The 18,449-nt window shown below is 44.3% G+C and overlaps 1 protein-coding gene and 1 non-coding gene across 13 annotated transcripts in view; both read left to right on the top strand.

Annotated features, from left to right (window-relative positions):
• RALGPS1 (Ral GEF with PH domain and SH3 binding motif 1) overlaps nucleotides 1-18,449 on the top strand; it is a 295,437-nt gene that overhangs the window by 19,720 nt on the left and 257,268 nt on the right. For all 12 annotated transcript variants that reach the window (XM_038549311.1, XM_038549317.1, XM_038549310.1 and 9 more), the window contains exon 2: nucleotides 6,102-6,180. The gene's annotated coding sequence lies outside the window, so the exon portion shown is untranslated. The remainder of the gene's footprint in view (nucleotides 1-6,101; nucleotides 6,181-18,449) is intronic.
• Nucleotides 10,891-10,997, top strand: LOC119873539. Its single transcript, XR_005365037.1, has one exon. It is a non-coding gene; the product is annotated as a U6 spliceosomal RNA (small nuclear RNA).

The following is an 18,449-nucleotide window of genomic DNA, read 5'->3' as shown; positions in this document are numbered from 1 at the left end:
TATCTTTTTCAATTAGTGTTTTTATTTTCTTTGGGTAAATACCCAGTAATGGAATTATTGGATGATATGGTATTTCTAGTTTTAATTGTTCAAGGAACCTCCATACTATTTTCCACAGTGGCTGCACCAATTTACATTCTCATCAGCAGTGCCCAGGGGTTCCCTTTTCTCCACATCCTCACCAATATTTTTTTTTAAGATATTATTTATTTATTCATGAGAGACACAGAGAGAGAGGCAGAGACATAGTTAGAGGGAGAAGCAGGCTCCCTACAGGGAGCTCGATGTGGAACTTGATTCCAGGATCCTGGGATCCTACCCTGAGCTGAAGGCAGATGCTCAACCACTGAGCCACCCAGGCATCCCTCACCAACACTTGTTATCTCCTTTTTGATACTAGCCATTCTTCTGAGTGGCGTGAGGTGGTATCTCATTGTGGTTTTGATTTGCATTTCCCTGATGATTAGTGATGTTGAGCATCTTTTCATGTGTCTGTTGGCCATTTGTATATTTTCTTTAAAAAGATATTTATTCAGATCCCCTGCTCTTTTTTTTAATTTTTTTATTTTTTAATTTTAATTTTTTATTGGTGTTTGCCAACATATAGAATAACACCCAGAGCTCATCCCATCAAGTGTCCCCCTCAGTGCCCATCACCCAGTGACCCCCACCCCCCGCCCACCTCCCTTTCTACCACCCCTTGTTCGTTTCCCAGAGTTAGGAGTCTCTCATGTTCTGTCTCCCTTTCTGATATTTCCCACTCATTTTTCTCCTTTCCCCTTTATTCCCTTTCACTATTTTTTATATTCCTCAAATGAACGAGACCATATAATGTTTGTCCTTCTCCAATTGACTTACTTCGCTCAGCATAATATCCTCCAGTTCCATCCATGTCGAAGCAAATGGTGAATATTTGTCATTTCTAATGGCTGAGTAATATTCTCTTGTATAAATAAACCACATCTTCTTTATCCATTCATCTCAATGGACACTGAGGCTCCTTCCACAGTTTGGCTATTGTGGACATTGCTGCTATAAACATCGGGGTGCAGGTGTCAGCATTTCACTGCATCTGTATCTTTGGGGTAAATCCCCATCAGTGCAATTGCTGGGTCGTAGGGCAGATCTATTTTTAACTCTTTGAGGAACCTCCACACAGTTTTCCATAGTGGCTGCACCAGTTCACATTCCCACCAACAGTGCAAGAGGGTTCCCCCTTTCTCCACATCCTCTCCAACATTTGTTGTTTCCTGCCTTGTTAATTTTCCCCATTGTCACTGGTGTGAGGTGGTATCTCTTCAATAAATGGTGCTGGGAAAATTGGACATCCACATGCAGAAGAATGAAACTAGACCATTCTCTTACACCATACACAAAGATAAACTCAAAATGGATGAAAGATCTTAATGTGAGACAAGATTCCATCAAAATCCTAGAGGAGAACACAGGCAACACCCTTTTTGAACTTGGCCACAGTAACTTCTTGCAAGATACATCCATGACGGCAAGAGAAACAAAAGCAAAAATGAACTATTGGGACTTCATCAAGATAAGAAGCTTTTGCACAGCAAAGGATACAGTCAACAAAACTAAAAGACAACCTACAGAATGGGAGAAGATATTTGCAAATGACGTATCAGATAAAGGACTAGTATCCAAGATCTATAAAGAACTTATTAAACTCAACAGCAAAGAAACAAACAATCCAATCCTGAAGTGGGCAAAAGACATGAACAGAAATCTCACAGAGGAAGACATAGACATGGCCAATAAGCACATAAGATGTTCCGCATCACTTGCCATCAGGGAAATACAAATCAAAACCACAATGAGATACCACCTGCTCATTTTTAAATCAGATTATTTTGGTATTGAGTTGTATAGGCTCTTTTTTAAAATAATTTTAATAATGTTTTTTTTTTTTTTAATTTTTATTTATTTATGATAGTCACAGAGAGAGAGAGAGAGGCAGAGACACAGGCAGAGGGAGAAGCAGGCTCCATGCACCGGGAGCCCGATGTGGGATTCAATCCCGGGTCTCCAGGATCGCGCCCTGGGCCAAAGGCAGGCGCCAAACCGCTGCGCCACCCAGGGATCCCTTTTTAATAATGTTTTTTTTTTAATTTTTATTTATTTATAAAATAATTTTAAAAAATTATTTATTTACTCATGAGGGACGCAGAGAGAGGCAGAGACATAGGCAGAGGGAGAATCAGGATTTCTGTGGGGAGCCTGATGTGGGACTCAATCCCATGACTCCCAGATCATGCCTTGGAGCCAAAGACAGATGCTCAACCACTGAGCCACCCAGGAGTCCCTGTATAAGTTCTTTATATATTTGGATATTAACCTCTTATTGGATATGTCATTTGCAAATATCTTCTCTCATTCACTAGGTTTGATTTTTGTTTTGTTGATGGTTTCCTTTGCTGTACAAATGCTTTTATTTTGGTGTTGACTTATTTATCTTATAACTGAAAGTTTGAACCTCTTAATCCCCTTCACTTCTTTCACCCATACCTCCATCCCCACCTTTGCTCTGGCAACTACCAGTTTGTTCTGTGTATTTAAGAGTCTGTTTTTTGTTTTGTTTTTTAAGATTCTGTATGTAAGTGAAATCATATGGTATTTGTCTTTCTCTCTTTGCCTTATTTCACTTAGTGTAATAATACCCTCTAGGTCAATCCATGTTGTTGGCAAGATTTTATTCTTATCAGCTGTCATCTTATTATAAATACTTGGGGTATATATGTGTCTTTTTCTTTTTCTTTTTTTTTAAATAATCTTTTTCTTTTTAATTTTTATTTATTTATGATAGTCACAAAGAGAGAGAGAGAGGCGCAGAGACACAGGCAGAGGGAGAAGCAGGCTCCATGCGCCAGGAGCCTGATGTGGGATTCGATCCCGGGTCTCCAGGATCGCGCCCTGGGCCAAAGGCAGACGCCAAACCGCTGCACCACCCAGGGATCCCATATGTGTCTTTTTCTATGTGTCTTTCTCAGAGTTGGATTGATAGACTTTTTTATGCTTTTTTTTCCTGTCATGAGTTGAGTGTTAGGATGGGCATAGTTCATGGGCATAGTCCACAAGTATGTTCTTTTATTAGCGCTGTAGCCTCTTGCTATGGTGTTGACGTTGGAAACAGTGTTTTTCTGCAAGTGGCAACAGTACACTTTATGAAGTCCAAAGATGGGGGTCCTGCTTGGACTTCCCTTAGGTTTGTGAGCTTGAGAGAGGCTCTTAATTTCACTCTGCTCATCTGGAAAGAAATTGTAATACTTGGTGATATCTTATCCACCAGGATGGTTCAAAATGAAAAATAAAGGCAAAACCATATTAAGTGCTAGGAGGATATATAGCAGCCAGAACTCCCATGCCCTGCTGGTGGGAGTGTATATTGTGTTAGCCACTTTGGAAAACTGTATCATCTACTGAAGCTGAACATCTACTTACCTACCTTATGACCTAGCAAGTCTACTCCAAGGTATCCACTCTACTGAAAGGCATACAGATGTGTAGCAAATGGCATGCTCAAGAATATTTAGAACACCATCTGTACCAGCCCAAATGGACAATCCTAGTGTCTATCAGCTGTAGAATGGACAAATACAGTTGGTAAACTCTCACAGTGGACAGCTGTAGTCAGTAAGAGTTAATTAATAACAATTTGATGAAAAATCAGGATGAATTTCACAGATACAGTTTTATTCAGACACAAAGATTACATACTATATGATCCCATTCATATAAAGTTTAAACAGAACTAATCTATGCTGTTAGAAATCATAATAGTGGCTACACTTGGGGGGCAGGTAGTGGTAGAAGGGAGTGCAGTGGGTTTCTGGGGTGTGCTGGCGATGATGTTCTGTCTCCATCTGGGTGGGTGCTGGTCACATGGATGTATTCACTCTGAGAATTCTTTGACCTGTACACTTATATTGTGTGCACTTTTCTGTACATATGTTACACATCTGTAAAAAGCATATTTAAGTAGGGTCCATGCCCAGTATGGAGCTTGAACTCATAACCCTGAGATCAAGTCGCATGCTTTACTGACAGCCAGGCATGTGCCCCTGTAAAAAGGGTATTTAGATCACTGAAGAAAGGAAGCATATCAATCACGTACTCTTATTAAAACTGCAATAATAAGAATGAAAGTTTTATTATATAGTTGATGAATAATATAATTATTGTAACTTATTTCATCTTTATTACTTTGATCGTTTGTATTTGTTTTATAATGTATGTAACACATTGGTACATGAGAATGTATATTGAATTTACAAATAAATGTATGTATGTTAGAACTGTTGGCTTAATATTTCTCAATTGTTGGTACTGAAGGATCAAAAAGTTTGGTGAGCTGTGGTTCAGGGTCTTAACAAGGGGGTAGCCTGAGCAGAGGCTGGCTGTGGGAAGCAAGTGGGTGAGTGGGTGAGCCTCAGGCAGTTCAGTGGGTGTTCTGTGTTTGGGTTGGTTTCCTTGTGGCTGGAGCATAAAGTGTGAGACACACGAGGTGCTGGTGAAGCTAGAGAGGGAAGCAGGCCAGGCCTCCAGGGGCAGGGGCTGCAGGGAAGCTCTGAAAGGTGAAAGGACAAAAGCAAGGGGCTATCAGAAGAAAGGAGCCGATAGAGGAGGCCAGAGAGGCTAAGGGGATGGGAGGGACAGAGCCACACAGTCCTTATTAGGGGCTGAGAGCCGAGTTTCCAGAAAAAGGGACTAGTGAACCATGTTTAAAGCTAGTAAGAGTGAAATAAGTCAATTGGAGAAAGATAATTATCATATGGTTTCACTCATTTGGCATATAAGGAATAGTGAAAGAGACTATGTAAGGGAAAGGAGGGAAACTGAGTGAGGACAAATTAGAGAGGAAGACAAACCACGAGAGATTCTTAACTCTGGGAAACAGACAAAGGGTTGCAGAAGGGGAGGTGGGTGGGGGGATGGGGTAACCAGGTGACGGGCACTAAGGAGGGCACTTGATGGGATGAGCACTGGGTGTTAGACTATTTGTTGGCAAATTGAATTTACATAAAATATTTTTTAAAAAGCTGTCAAGAGGTGGGGCTGCCTGAGGCTACTAGCCAAAGCAAATTGGGAGGTCTTGGTGGCCTGGGAAGGAGCAGCCCCACTAGTTAGGTGGAGTGTTACCAAGTGGGTAGTAGTGAGTTGGTGCAGAACTAAGGGAGTCGGAGTATTTGATGGAAAGCAGCCTGGAGTTCAAGGGTCAGAGCTCTTTTGAAGACTGGGGAGAACTACAGGTGTTCTCAAGTAGAGGGTAGAACCAAGAGAATGGAAGAGATTGGGGTTGCCAGGGAGGGGGTGCCAAGCCCCAAGCCCAGGTCAGCAGTTGGCAGCTGCCTCTTTCTCAGAGATGGGAGCAGAGGACCAGGAGAAGATGGAGAAACATTTAGATAAAGGGAGGGATCTGAGAGAGTTGAAGTCAACTTTCTTCAGTGAAGGAGGTGATGCAGCCGCCCACTGGGGTGTGTAGTTAGATGTGGAGGTGTGGGGAGAAAGGGTGCTTTGAAGGAGCGAAACCCGCGACATGGGGTGGGGGTGGGGGTGGGGCCTTTGCAGGCACCCTGTGCAGGATGCTTATCTGTGTCAGCAGGTCGTTGAGAGGCTGCCTCCAAGCCAGGGAATGTCAGGTGCTCCCTCCCTGGTGTGCTCCGAGGGTAGGGGTGTTTGTTTCTGGGCACGCCTGAGTTCCTTTCCTGCTGGATAGTGCCTGATGCCACGGCTTCTACTTTGGGACTGCCAGAATGCATTTCCCTATGGAGTCAGTGCTTTCTCTGGGGTTGATTCCTCAGGCAGACCCTCACGGGCTTACCACAGCATGTATCTAAAGCATTCTGGGAAAGAAGAATAGTGACCGAAGAAGTTTAAGTTGATTTTGATCCACTTAGGACAGGCATTGCTATCTGGTAGGCTAATGGTGATATCAGATATTGGTCTGTGAGAAAAATATTTGACATTTCAAAGAACAGATTGAACTCAGATCTTACAGTGCTAAAGTTGGGTCTGACCTTGCTTTGAAAAACAAATCTTACCATATTGAAGCACCGATGTAAATGGAGTTATTCTTCCTACTTTTACAGTGGCTACTGTGTGCAAAGAGAAGTGCTGGGATGGTATATCCTATTGACCTGGGATTATGAAGCCCGTCATGTATTCCTGGTAAGTTGGCTTATGGACCTGAGCAAGATGTGCTTGCATGAGCATAGGGCCGTGATGTGCAGCCACTGACTGGTGCATGCAGGTACGGGGTGGTCTGGGTGGTGGTGCAGCCAGAGAAACTTGACTGCCAAATGGTATCTGCAGGGCTGAGGAGCTACTGGGTAGCTTTCAGGGCATGAGGCATGCTCAGGAAGCCATGTGTGCAGAGAGTGTTTTAGGGGTTCCTTTGCCAGTTTAAATTCTGAGGTTTTTCTCTGTTGGTCTTATGTGAAAGGTCTTCCCTTTCTTCCTCCACCTCCTTGTGCAAAACCTCTTGTTGCTGCCCTGTTGTGCTGTCACCCCTTTGCTTCCACTGGTCAGAAGAAAGAGGTTCTATATCTGACTCCCTAAGAGCTGGGATGACCTCCTTTCTCTCAGCCTCAGCCAGGTCCCTGTCCCTCCCCCAGACCACTGTCCTCTCTTTCCAGTTCAGTACCTACCACTTTTGGCTGTCCTTGCCTCAGACCCTCCCTTCAACAGAAAGGCCAGCTCTTGTGCCAGGTGCTTGGCCGTGGGAAGAAGACTGAAGGCATAGGAAGACAAGTAAGATGCTGTCATTGTCTTCAAGATACTTCATTCTACAGGGCACCTCCTGCCACTCACTTCCACTGCCTACCCCCATTCTTGCTCCCTGAGATTGTGCCCCTCCTACCTGGGACCTCTTCTGAGAAGGTTTTTCTGCACTCCCCAGCTGCTGGAGCTCTTATTTTATTTTATTTTATTTTATTTTATTTTATTTTATTTTATTTTATTTTATTTTATTTTATTTATTTTATTATTTTATTTATTTTTAAAAAGATTTATTTAGTTGTTAGAGTGCGCACCTGTGCAAGAGCCAAGTTCGAGGAGGGGCAGAGAGAGGGAGAAGTAGGCTCCCTTCAGTGCAGAGCCTGATGTGGGGCTTGGTCCCACCTGAGATCATGACCTGAGCCAAAGGCAGACGTCTACTTAACTGACTGAGCCACCCAACGGCCCTGCTCTCCTTCCTTTTAAACCCTTGTGACACATGTTTTAGCTTCCTCGTGGCCCTGGCTACATTCTGCATTGCGTCTTGTTTTTGGGGTGTACCCTGTACCACCTACCTTAACTCCTTGACTAGACTTTAAGCTCTTCTAAGGCAGGGGTTGTTTCTTGCTCATTATTGTATCCTGGGCAGTGCCTTGCTTAGTACCTTATACACAGTAGGTGCTCAATAATTGTTATTAGACTGAAACCAACTTGGATTCTCTTATGGCTCTCAGCGTCTATCCTCTTTGTAGCCATGGTCCTCAGGTCTTGAGATAATGGAAAAGAATAAAAGGGGGAGAGGCAGAGAGTGTTTGCCTGAAAGAATCCTCAGAGATTCTGTTCAGGTAGGAGCAGTCACAACAGTGGTAAAAGCTGAAATATTACAATATTTCAGATTCTTCTAGTAGCCTTACCGTTCTGTCAACCCAGTGTCACAAAAGAGGCAGAAAGTAAAGTCTCTGATGCTTTCCTACCAGGGATTCAGTCTTCTTTGATGTTGCATAATTAACTACAAGACAAGTAATTCATATAGTGCTTAGACAAAACACCTTCCCTGAAGCTTACCCACTGGTGGGATTAATTCCCCTAAGGAGGATGCTGGAGACAACTCCTGGTATAGAGGTAGGAGTGTATGACAGAACAGACTCAGAGAAAGTGATTTCCCTGACATTGCACAACAATTAGTGGCAGAACTGAGATTGGGCTCTCAGTCAATCTTGTTCTAGAAATGGAGCTCCTCTTTAGTCTGTGCTTTTGGGTCTGATGAGAACTGGCTTTCAGGATGAGGTATCTGGCTAGCTCAGGCGGAAGAACACTTGACTGTTGATCTCAGAATTAATCGTGAGTTTGAGCCTCATGCTGGATGTAGAGATTACTTAAGAATAAATAAATAAACTTAAAAAATTAAAAGAAAAAAGACTACAAAAAAAAAAGAACTGGATTTCAGGAGAGTAGGCTATGGCTGCCTACTTGCTGTTCATGGGACATCTGGGCAGAATTGCTCAGATGTAATAGAATCTGAGATTCTATTACAACTGTGATAGAAACAGTAGAGGGAAATTTCAGTGAACTGAAGAAAAACATGATTGTTCAAATTCAGTGGATTCATCCAGTTCACACTAAAGCCAACACTTACCTCTGTTTTCTTGTAAAATTCTTAGACTCCAAGAAGAAAGAAAAATCTTAAAATTTTGTAAGAAGAAAGGAGGTTCTCAAAGGAAAGAGAATTAGAATCTTATTGGGCTTCCCATATGTGACCCTGGAGGCAGGAAGGCAGTGGACCCGTACCTGCAGACTGTTCAAGGGAGAGGGGCCATGGTCCTCTGTATATGCAGCCAAGATGCCACTCATAGGTTATTGCAAAAGAAAGGCATTTCAGACACATGAAGGCATAAGTCATACAGTATGTCTTCAGGTGTGTAGCTGAGAAAATGTGCGGTAGAGTTCTCCAGTGGAAGGATGGTGAGAGCAGGGCTGAGATGATGAGGCTGGGCAAGAGTGCAGGAAGCAGTGGGGAGTAGTGTACCTGTCAGCGCATGTGGTTTAATCTCAGTGGCTATTGCTGTTCTGAGGTGCTTTTTATTGTGCTAAGTTACTGACGATAGAGAGGGACTGCTGTATGGAAAAACATAATAGGCTGAACATAAAAATTCTAAACTACCCTTGCAAAACCTAAGGCTTTGTGAGAAGGGAGGAGAGAGTAGGGAAATAAGTGGTCACTCAAATAAACAGAGCAAATGAAACATAGAGGCATGGTCGTTCACTTGTGTTCTGGAAAGAAAAGTGTCCAGTTTTGACTTTTGGGGATCAGAAGATATATTAGGACTAGATTTGGTTATGTATAGTAGACAACCCCTGCATAACAATGGCTTACACAAGAAAGGTTTATATGTTTTCATCTCATGAAAAAGTAAAGAGGTGGACAGTCTAGGACTGGTACAGTGGAATCAGAGTCATCTCAGACCCAGGTTCCTTATATCTTGCTGCTCTTCCATCCATGGCAGATTGCCTCCTGATTCAAGATGTCTGCTTGAGGTCCAGTCATCACATCTGCATTCCAGGAGACAGAGGGGGGAAAGGGGGTATACCCTTTCCCATCCAGACACTTCTCAAAAGTCTCACACAGCACTAGTATTTACACCTCATTGAGTAGAGCTTAGCCACACTGAGCTTCAAGGAAACATAGGGTGTGCTTAGCTAAAAATAGGAGTTCTCATGCAAAAGGAGAAAGGAGGAAAGAAAGAAATTGAGATCTCTGCCTCAGAAGATAATCACTAGCAGAATGTAAATTAAAACAAGTTTTCTTTTTTACCTTTTTAATTGGCAAAAAGTTACAAAGATTGATAAAACCAGCCGTACAGTAAATGGGGAAGTTGGTCCTCTTACATTGCTGGTGGGAGTATAAATTGTCCTAACTTTTGGGGGAACATAATCTGAAAATATCTGGTAAAAATTAAAATATCCCTAATCAGGAAACTCATCAGTGCACTTCTAGGAGCCTGTCCTGCAGGAATAAAGCACCAATGCAAAAATCAATACAAAGCTGTTTTCTGCACCACTGTTTGTATTGACAAAAAGGTGGGAGGAATGGAAGCACCTATCAGCGATAGATTAGGCAGTGATTACAAAGGAGCCAGCTTTCTCTCTTTTGACCCGGGAGAAGGCCACAACCTGTTGTAGGTTTCAAAGATAAATTGCATAATAATGTCTCTAGCAGGTGTTGCAAACTGGTGGCCCATGGTGGCACTTAACACTGTGTGCTGGGCACAGTGCTTTACACAGTGAATTGACTCTCTTTTCACAATGAAGTCATAAGGTTGGTACTATCCATTTACCTATTTTCAGAGGAGGAAATTGAAGCACAGAGAGACTAAATAACTTTCTTGTGGTCACCCAGCCAATACACGCTGGGCCCACAATGTGACTAGGCCTCCAGAATCTGAACTTTCATCAACTCTGCCACCCAGCCCAAGGAGCACTCTCTAGTCTCCCTCTTGGTTGCTTTGTACAGCCAGTTCAGTGCTTTACAAGTGTTCAAAATGGAAAGCTCTAAGTGGTGTACTTAGTTGCAGGCCCTGTGTGTCCTTATCCTGTTATTCCTGCAGCTTCACCAGTGACATGATCTGCCTGGGCTCCGCAGGCCCTTGATGGTATGACTTTGGGTTCTGGTGTGAGTCCCACTTAGTTATGTGTATTTATGTTGCTTGGCAGAAAGGCTCAGGAATACACCTTGCTGCTCGCTGTGATTACCTTTGGTGGCTAGAACCAGGAGGGTGGTCGGGAGAGGGTGTGTTGATGGCTTTTATTTGTACATCGTATTGGGTTTGACTTTTTAAAAAATATTTTATTTATTCATTAGAATACACAGAGAGGAGAGAGAGAGAGAGAGAGAGAGAGAGGCAGAAACACAGGCAGAGGGAGAAGCAGGCTCCATGCAGGGAGCCTGATGTGGGACTTGATCCTGGGTCTCCAGGATCACGCCCTGGGCTGAAGGCGGCGCTAAACCGCTGAGCCACCTGGGCTGCCTGGGTTTGACTTCTAACAACAGGGATCTGTTGCTTTTGTAGTTTTAGCAGGAAGTCCAATAAAGTACAATTTAAAAAGAATTGTTCCAACTCTGTGAAGAAAGTCCATGGTATTTTTTTTTTAAGATTTTATTTATTTGTGCTCGCTTTGGCAGCACATATACTAAAATTGGAACGATACAGAGAAGATTAGCATGGCCCCTGCGCAAGGATGACACGCAAATTCGTGAAGCGTTCCATATTAAAAAAAAAAAAAAAAAAAAAAGATTTTATTTATTTATTCATGACAGACACACACAGAGAAAGAGAGAGAGAGAGGGAGAGAGAGGGAGAGAGAGGCAGAGACACAGGTAGAAAGAGAAGCAGGCTCCGTGCAGGGAGACTGACGTGGGACTCGATCCCAGGTCTCCAGGATCACACCCCGGGCTGAAGGCGGCGCTAAACCGTTAGGCCACAAGGGCTTCCCTAGTCCATGGTATTTTGATAGGGATTGCATTAAATGTGTAAATTGGTCTGCACAGCATTGACATTTTCACAATGTTAATTCTTCCAATCCATGAGCATGGAATATTTTTCCATCTCTTTGTGTCTTCCTCAATTCCTTTCAGAAGTGTTCTGTAGTTTTTAGGGTATAGATCCTTTACCTCTTTGGTTAGGTTTATTCCTAGGTATCTTATGCTTTTGGGTGCACTTATAAATGGGATTGACTCCTTAATTTCTCTTTCTTCAGTCTCATTGTTAGTGTATAGAAATGTCACTGATTTCTGGGCATTGATTTTGTATCCTGCCACACTGCCGAATTGCTGTATGAGTTCTAGCAATCTTGGGGTGGAGTCTTTTGGGTTTTCTATGTGTAACTGTACCTTCCTTTCTGTCACTTGTTTGTTTCTTCCTCTAAAAAGATTTTATTTATTCATGAAAGACACAGAGAGAGAGGCACATAGACGGAGGGAGAAGCAGGTTCTCTGTGGGGAGCCCGATGTGGGACTCGATCCCATGACCTCGGGATCACACCCTGAACCAAAGGCAGATGCTCAGCCGCTGAGCCACCCAGGTGCCCCCTGTCACTTCTTTTCTTTTTTCCACATGTTTCTTTTGAGATTGTCTTTATACATCACTGCTTAAGCAAGGAGACCTGAGTTTTCCTTTCTGTAGGATGCAGGTTCACTCAGGCCATCAGTTGTAACATCTGACACCTTCTGACTGTTGAACATTTTATTCTGGAAGGTAGACATAGACAACAGGACAAAGGTTGCTCAGGAACCTCTGGGTTTGTGAGCCATGGAAGCCACGGGCTGGCTCCTGACGCAGCTCGCATGATCCTCCTACTGGATGTCTTGGAGAGGCAGCTGAGTGTTGCTCTCAGGACATGATTCAGGACAACTGTGACAAATGCCGTGGAAGAGAAGTGTGGGTGTTATCAAAGCCTGTAGGAGAAAGACATAACAGAGGGGGTCACAGAAGGGTTCCTGGAGGAAGTAAAATCTAAGGTAAGAACAGAACAGGAAGGAACCAGGAGAGGAGGAAGGGGGAGGATGCTTTCATGGCCCCTGTTTACACCTGGCTATGAGAGACTGCAGGATAGGCAGAGCCACTGGTGAGCTCCAGAAACATTTTGGCAGCAGTTCTTGTCTATATATTTCTCCTTTCTTGACTGGGAGCCACTTCCAAGGGGCTGGCAAAGGGACTGCACACTCTCCACACAGAGCCTTTTCCTCTACAGGCAGGGCCTATGGTTCTTGAGGGTTTGGTACCTCTGAGCCCCTTCTTTGCTTCCCCTGTGGGGACCAAGCCCTGACCACTTGAGAGTGGGAGGCACGAGGAAGGAATCGAGTGAGGAAGCACACCGAAAGCAGGGACAGCAAGGATAAGATGCAACATTCAGATGGGAGCCTGGAAGGGATTGTTAAGGCAAGTCTTATCTGCTTTTAATTGAGGCTACTCCCAGGAGGTAGCGTCTACCTGGGTCCTGCCTGAGCTGAGCCTGAGCCCAGAGTTTCTGTCCCTCCACCCCCCCACCTCAAGTATCAACCCCAAGCATTCATACCACTTCCCCTTCCTCCTCTCCCCACACCACCCCCTGCCCCCATGCTGCAGGGGTGCTTGTGCCTACCGGGGGGGGGCCTTCTCTCCTTGAAGTCCTTTTGTGCAGTCCTTGAGCCTTTTGGGGGACAGCAGAACCAGGTGGCTGGGGGTGCTATTGGGGTGGCTTAAGTATTGCAGTCTTCTTTTGATCTTGCCCCTTTTCACGGTAGGCTGGGGGAATAGTTCATCCATTTTTATTGAGAACACAGCTGACCACTGGGTACTGTGCTGGGAGTTGAGAACTTTGTGTGCTGGGTGCTGTAACAATACTTATCCCACAGAGATAAGGGACACCTCAGCTCAAGGCCTTAATACTTCTGGAGCCCTGGGACGAGTGCCTGGCACCCACCAGTGCTCCTGAGTGGGCTGGTGCTGGTAGTGCTCCCAATAGCCACGTGAGGTAGACACAGAGGGAGAATTGAAGCTTAGAGAGGTGCTTGCCTGCTGTCATGTAGGTGGTTGGTGGCAGAGCTGCATTCAGATCTGGCACATTGGACTTGCAGGTGCCATCTCTGGTGGTGAATGAGATAGCTGTGACTCACCTGACAGACCTTGTGGTCGAGCGGGGAGATGCCCAGGGAAAGCACAATTCCCTGTCAGGGTGACAGGTGTTGTGGCAGGCTAAGTGGAGGGCACACAGAGGAAGGATCCTCCATAGACTGAGGACCAGAAGCACGGCGAAGGGGCAGGTTTCCCAGGCAGAGTCCTCAGTGTGATCAGTGTCACCTCCCCGTCACTTGGCGGTTATCTCTGTCTCTTCTGGGCTTTGGTGAAGAGGCAGTAGCTTAGTGGTCTGTGTGCATGCTCACTTAGTGGTTAATCATTGAGGGCAGGTATGTGGCCGCTCATCCCTGCCAGACTCTTGAGACCTTGTCCCTTAGACCCTCCCACCGGGAAGACCTCTCCTCTTCTTCCACAGACCGAGTGACCTGAAGTTATCACTATGGATTCCTCAACTTTCTTGGGGACACATGTGCAGATGGCCTGGTTTTATGGATCTGTGCTACCCAACCCACCTCTCCACTTCTGTCCCTCGAGAACATTTGGCGGTCCCATAGGACTGTTCTCTTGCAGTTACACATAAATGAATGAAGCATTACGGAACTGTGGTTGACAATCCAATCCAAGCTAAATAAATCCCACCATGACCCTGGTAGCCCAACAAGTCAAACTGTATTTGTGCTGCCCATTTTCCTTCTACCCTGTCTACAGGGCAGGTGGGATTTTGTACAGTTGTGCCCCTTGCCTCTTTTTTCCTTGACATGTTTGGAAGTGGCCACCAGGTGGAGCCAAAGCACCAAGCACCGGACTCTGCCCTCCTATGTCTGGAATACCTGGCTGTGAGCCATCTCCAAGAGCTGGTCTGTGCAAGTTCACTTTCAGTTTTCTCCCCAAATGCTGTGTTGCTCACAGCATTATTTTATCATTTATTTTAAAATATTTTATCCTTTTTTTTTTAATTTATGATAGTCACACAGAGAGAGAGAGAGAGAGGCAGAGACATAGGCAGAGGGAGAAGCAGGCTTCATGCAGGCTCCATGCACCAGGAGCCTGACGTGGGATTCGATCCCGGGTCTCCAGGATCACGCCCTGGGCCAAAGGCAGGCGCCAAACCGCTGCGCCACCCAGGGATCCCTATCATTTATTTTAAAATAAATTGAACAATCCTGATGTGTACAAAAAGTAGAAAGTGAAAGTGCAGTAGACTTTTAAGACATTAATAGTGGAGTGTGCATCTTACTTGTATGTGTGTGTCCACAGGAGTGTGTAAATGTCAGAAAACATGTCCAGATGTCACTTTCTCAGCACTTGTCAGACTCGCCTGTTTAAGATCGTGATCTGTTTTTCCCCCTCTGCCTAGCACCTAGCCCTGTTTTACCTTTTTCCTCTCCCTGACACTCTGTATCTTTCACTGCATGCTTTATTTATTGTCTGCTGCCTCCCCTAGAACTACTGAGGGACATCCAGCTTTTTCTCCACTGCTCTATGTGCAGCACCTAGAATGGTACCTGACACATACTGTCAGTAAATACTTGCCGAATGAATTACTAAGGGTGGTGGCTGTGTCCTGAGTCGGTGGACACTTTCTCTGCCCATAGATATTGATCTATCTGGTTGTTTTAACCCACTGCCTTGGGTCCCCTTGAATTGATGTATTCCAACTGCCGGTACTGAAACAGACTGGTGAGGTTTTCTAGAATTTTCTTCCCTTCTTTGAAGGTGGTGGTTGCAGCCAGTGACCTTACTGGATTATACTCTAGTGTTGCCTGTCTGATGATTTTCCTTGCTTTGCTCAGACTCTGGGTGAAGTCCCTCGCAAACAGCATCCCATGTGGTCCTCATGCCCATGAGAAAGGTGCGTCTCTCTTTGCAGGTGACGAGCTGGGGCTTAGAGGACAGGCCCCTGGCCCAGGCAGCTCTCCAGCTGAATGTTGACCTGCACTCTTGGGGGAGTTCTTTCCATACTAAGGATCTTACTTCATCCTTTCTCATGTGACATTTCAAATACTCTCTCCCCAGTGTTTTGATGTTCTTACATCTTTTTTCATGATGTCCTTTCTTATACATTTTTAAGTTTTTTTTTTTTTTAACTTATTTAAGAGAGAGAGAATGCGAGCATGCATGAGTAGGGTAAGGGGCAGAGGGAGAAGCAGGATCCCTGCTAAGCAGGGAGGTTCAATCCTGGGACTCCAGGATCATGACCTGAGCTGAAGGCAGACACCCAACCAACTGAGCCACCCAGGTACTCCCAGAGCTTTAATTTTTAATGTAGCTAAATCTGCCAGTGGTTTCTTTTATTTTTCTGGCTTTTGTATCATCCTAGAGAGGAATTCTCACCTCACACTTATTTAAAAAATAATGATTAGTGTTTCCTCGTATTTTTCCTTCGTAATTTTCCTCATAATTTTCCTCGTAATTTCCTCGTATTAGCGTATTTTTATGGGGGATTTTATGTTTGATTAAATCTATCAAAGTTTTATTCTTATATATGATACTGGGTAATATTTTTTATTTGTATTTTTTATTTTTTTAAAAGTTTTAATTTGAATTCTGATTTGTTTTTTTTTTTAAGATTTTATTTATGTATTTGTAACAGAGAGAGAGAGAGAGAGTGCAAGAGTGCATAAGCAGGCAGAGGGAGAGGGAGAAGCAGGCTGACATGGGGCTCGATGCCAGGACCCTGGGATGATGACCTGAACTGAAGGCAGACTCTCACCAACTGAGCCACCCAAGTGCCTCTAAATTCCAGTTTGTTAACATACAGTATAATACTAATTTCAGGTGTACAATTTAGTGATTCAGCACTTACATAAAAAACCCATTCCTCGGGATCCCTGGGTGGCGCAGCGGTTTGGCGCCTGCCTTTGGCCCAGGGCGCAATCCTGGAGACCCCGGATCGAATCCCACGTTGGGCTCCTGGTGCGTGGAGCCTGCTTCTCCCTCTGCCTGTCTCTGCCCCTCTCTCTCACTGTGTGCCTATCATAAATAAATAAAAATTAAAAAAAACAAAAACAAAAACAAAAAAAAAACCCATTCCTCGCCCCAGGTGCTGTCCTTAATCCCCATCACCACCTATTTCACCAATCTCCCCCTACCCCATTTACCCCTGCCCTGTGACCATCCATGTGTTCTCTCTAGTTAAAAGTCTATTTCTTGGTTTGCCTCGCTCTCTTTTTCCCTGTGTTCATTTGTTTTTCTTAAGTTATTAGATAAAAATTTTAAACAAATCCTCCCTCCCCTGCTTAAGTGCATAGTAAATTGTTTCATCAACATTTATTACATGATTCATCCTTCCCTGCTATTTGCAATGCCATCTTGACTAGGTATTAAGTCTCACATGTACTTGACCCTATGTTCTGGAATGTGTACTGTCCTGCTAATCCGTTCATCTCTCGACCGTTTCTCCTCATCTGTGGCTTTCTGGCAGAACAGGTCACTTTTCATCAGACTTATTTTTTTTCAAAACTTCTTAGCTTTTAAAAATTATTCTTCCAGATGAAATTTTAAATCAATTTGTTGAATTCCAAATTGAATCCCCTTAGGATTTAGAGTGACCTTGTATTTTATTTATAGATCATTTGGGGAGAATTGATGTCTTTACAATATTGTCTCTTTGCTCAGAGTAGTGAGACGTCTCTCCTTTGATTTGTCTTCTCTTTTGTTAGGAAAATATCATAATTTTCTTCAAATGATTTCTGTACATGTCAAGTTTATTTCTAGGTAATGTTTGGTTAGTAGACTCTCAGGCTGCTGAGTTTTCTAGCTGTCTATTGTTTGGACAGAAGAGACCGTTGATTTTGTGGCCAGATGTCTAACATTCAGAGCTTCTCCTCAGTCCAGTTCCATTTGCTTCAAATCTTCTAGGAATTCTGAATCTTTGGTTTGGTGATGTCATCCTTCCCTGTATTTCAACACTGCAACAGATTTCTTATTATTCTTGTCTTTTCATTTCAACAAGATTTGGAGAAGGGAAGTCAGATGTGTGGACCCAGTTCGTTGTCTTGGAGCTTAGATCTGTTTATATGGTTTGATATGAAAATGTCATTTCCTCTCTGTGCTTTGGTACCACCACCCATACCATCCCCTGCAGTGTTCTCCGTGGAATGTGGAATGCTACTTGAAGACAGCCTAGATCCAAGGATGTTCTTCACCTTCCTGCTCCCACCTCACGGGGTGCACTCTTTATTCCTACAGGGCTTTGTTGTGCTGCTGCCCAGGAGGTTTCCCCTCCCCTTCTCCAGGCAGACCTCACCTACTCCCCCTTGCTCTCAGATAACTGCCTTCCCATTTAGCTGGGGGAATGCCAGGTTGTGGGTGTTGAGTCAAGACTCAGTGGTATTTGTCAGGAAGGCCCAAGAGTGTTGTCCAGTTCTTGAACCTGTTCTTCACCTTGATATTTCTAAAGTTCAAGATGATGACAAGGAAAGTGGCAAAGAATTAAATTACCCTCATTGTGAGCCAGCCAGCATCTGTCACAGGGCTTGCTTCTTGAAGCTGGCTGAGGCAAGTGATGAGCTCACTGCCCAGTGGGGCCTCCTACGCCCCCTGAGCATGACCTGTACCTGGGGTCCTTAGTTTCTTCTGGCCAGCAGCAGCGTACAGAAACAGGCCAGGCAGGCACACATAGGGGTGTGTGTGTGAGTTCCATGGGTCTCACAGCAGCAGTGAGGAGAAGAGGTGCCTTGAACAGGTGTGAGACTTTATGGTACTTAGTGATATTCTGAACAGAAGTGGCTGTCAGTGATCTGGACTGGTCCCAGTCAGACCAGTGAATTCCTCTGCCTTTGGCAGGGACTAGGAGGAAGAGAGGGACCCCCTGTTCTTCACAGTAAACTTTCTTCTAGTCCCATCCTCTATCTGCTGTAGGTAACATATGTTTGGCCCACATGTAACAGGTATAAAACGCCTGAACTTCAGCAGCCCAGAGCTGCAACTCTCAATTAATGGTGGGCACAGGAAATGATGAGCCCCTGGCGTTAGGCCTGGTTGTGGAGATTGTGTGTGTGTGTGTGTGTGTGTGTATGTGTGTTTGTTGGGAGATGGCGGGGGGGGGTGGGTGGGATGTGAGGGCGTAGAATTGCCTTTTTTTTTTTTTTTAGAATTTCCTTTTAA

This window comes from Canis lupus, chromosome 9 (assembly GCF_011100685.1).
Source record: "Canis lupus familiaris isolate Mischka breed German Shepherd chromosome 9, alternate assembly UU_Cfam_GSD_1.0, whole genome shotgun sequence".
NCBI lineage: Eukaryota > Metazoa > Chordata > Mammalia > Carnivora > Canidae > Canis > Canis lupus.
This window is presented reverse-complemented; position numbering and strand designations above follow the sequence as displayed.